Source organism: Heterocephalus glaber, unplaced genomic scaffold, assembly GCF_053883595.1.
Source record: "Heterocephalus glaber isolate CG9 unplaced genomic scaffold, H.glaber_assembly_v1.0 deba00000331, whole genome shotgun sequence".
Taxonomy (NCBI): domain Eukaryota; kingdom Metazoa; phylum Chordata; class Mammalia; order Rodentia; family Bathyergidae; genus Heterocephalus; species Heterocephalus glaber.
Window position 1 is genome coordinate 11149417 of NW_028258142.1, and position 2482 is coordinate 11151898.

At 45.5% G+C, this 2482-nt stretch overlaps 1 pseudogene; it reads right to left on the bottom strand.

Annotated features, from left to right (window-relative positions):
* Positions 1-1074: 1074 nt before the first annotated feature.
* LOC101696462 (adapter molecule crk pseudogene) lies at positions 1075-1897 on the bottom strand (annotated as a pseudogene).
* Between the last annotated feature and the right edge of the window lie 585 nt (positions 1898-2482).

A 2482-nucleotide genomic window follows, 5' to 3' on the forward strand; every position in this document is an offset into this window, starting at 1 on the left:
AAAATGAACACTACATACACAATTTGTGATTGGTTCAAACATTTTTCAAAGCCCTAACTCTACCCCCAAACTCATGCAATTCTAACTGGGCTTTTATACAAGTTGTAAATAATGTAGAAGGAAGAATTTAACCCTGAAACCTTCCACAGAATATTACAAGTTCTTGGTCCTTCCACTCCAAGCAGAGTCTGAGAATTCTGAGTCTCCTACTAGGATAACGGCACTTGGGAGAATGGCCCTGTTGGATCCCATCAGCCACGAGTTTCCTCAGCTGCTGTGGCAGTGTAAACCCACTACCGGCCCCTTGCGGGAATGCAGAGAGCTGGAGTTTGGCTGTCCACCTAGTGAATCCAATACTGGCTTAACTCTACATACTGCAAAAAGTTCTGGGCCTGTCCCATCTGTCATCTGGAACTAAAATATACACTATCTTAAGAATTAGTCTACTTGTAGATCTGAGGGAAAAGAATGACAAAGGTTGAAAGAATCCCAAGAAAGAGTATGAAGCACTGACTAGAAAGGAAGAAAAATGTGTCAATTAGTGTTCTTAGAATTCTCAAGATTTGAAATTTCAGAATGTGTCATACAGTGGTCATGTTCCATAGATGAAAAAGCAATTGTGCTGGGCACTGCTCACATAGGGCATGATTAATTACTTCCTGTGGGTGGAAGGGGACATTCTACTGCCATTTGAGAGTCTAGTTTCAGAATAAAAACAAGACCACTGCGTGAGGAGTATGTAACAGTCATCTCCTGTTCATTGCTTTTCCACAGGTTGATCTGCAATGCCTGAGAAAGGAGGGAAGTCTCCCATCCCTTCTGATACAGGCACAGCCTCCACCATCTAAAATTGCCAACCCAGAAGTTAACCACACAAGCCCTCCAGTTTCATACCCTGAGTAGGTGAAAATAGAATGGAATAGCTCATTCTAAAAAGGATCACAGGTAATAACAGAATGCTTTTATTGAACTAGACTGCTTTTGACACCTGTGCAAAATTGTATAGATGCCAACAGAAGGTGGGGGGGGGGGGATTGTACCGATCTGTCAACAAAACAGTTTGTTGAGCTATACTCAGGTGAAGTTCCCATCAGGATTCTGTTGATCCAGGAGACCGACACGTGTGAGTGGAAAGTGACCTCGTTTGCCATTACGCTCCCCTTCCCACTGATCTCCCACACCCTTTGTAACCTTTACCAGGCCACTGACCTGTAATCCCAGTACTCAGAAGGCAAGAGGATCAGCATGAGTTCAAGGCCAGCCTGAACTACATAATGAGGCCCTGGCTCCAATCAGAGCCATACTGAGGCAGAGGAAGGCGTATATTTCTCCACGTGAGGGACTGGAACCATCCCCCTCTAGTCTTCGTTGTCCTCTGCATTCCATCACTGCTCTTCAGGTTTATCCCGGATTCTCAGGATGCCTCCTTTCTTAAAGGGAAGATCTTCATCATTCCCATCACAGTCAAAGAAGTCTCACACATACTCTGCCTCCTCCTGCCTGAAAATCACTCCACTCTCCTGCCTGGCTCTGGAAATCTATTCTATCAACACTGTAGTGTCCAAATAGTGATTTTTATAGAATACCAGCAAAGCAGGCAAGGAATCTAACTCTTCACCCCCCCATCCGGAGTCTGTAGGGGTTCACTCCTGGCGGAAGCTGCACTGGCAGCGGTGGCACCGCGGCAGGGGGTTGCTACGATTGATGATGTAGTGAGGGACGCGAGATTCTCAGAGACGCTGAGCACAATGTCCCCGGGACCGGTGCAGTGCTCGGTCCCGCACCAAGAACACCCCGTCCCTCTGGCCCTGCCAAAGCGCCACCGCCTCCGGCCGGCTCAGTCGCCCCAGGACCAGCTGCTCTGCTCCTCCAGTCCAAGGTGCCCCAAGGCCTCCATAGCAGCTAAACCCTGGGCCCTCAATGCACGCCCCTCCACCACCCAGCTGACCGGCTCCGGTGGGCCTCCTACTTCAAATATTCTTTTGCTACATTCTCTATCCTCTTTCTGGGATTCTAATTACCGGTGCTTCACATTTTGAAATTATTCCACAGTTCTTTGATTTTGTGGGTTTTCTTTCCTGTTTATGCTTTAGTTATACTGACCAGTCTGAGGTTAAAAGACTCCTGATGATTCCACCCAAGGTAGTCTTCATTTCTGTTGCTTATTTCTTAAATTCTACTTAATTCTCTCTCAGTCATAACTTGGCTTCCATTTTCCATCTTTTCTTTCTTGTCTATTTTTTCATGCAAATTTTTATCATTCTAATAAACTTCCAGCCTGATAATTTTGACGAGTCAGATCTCCATCTGGTCCAATAAATGCTTTGCATCTTCAAACTATATCTTTTCTTCTCTTTTGGGAAGCCTTGTGATTACTTTGTTGTTATTGTTGAAAGGTGGACCGAGTATGTCATGTTATAGGAACAGAGGTAAACAGGTCTTTGCACATTTTTCGTAATCTAGTTAGATGTTGGGACCGTGT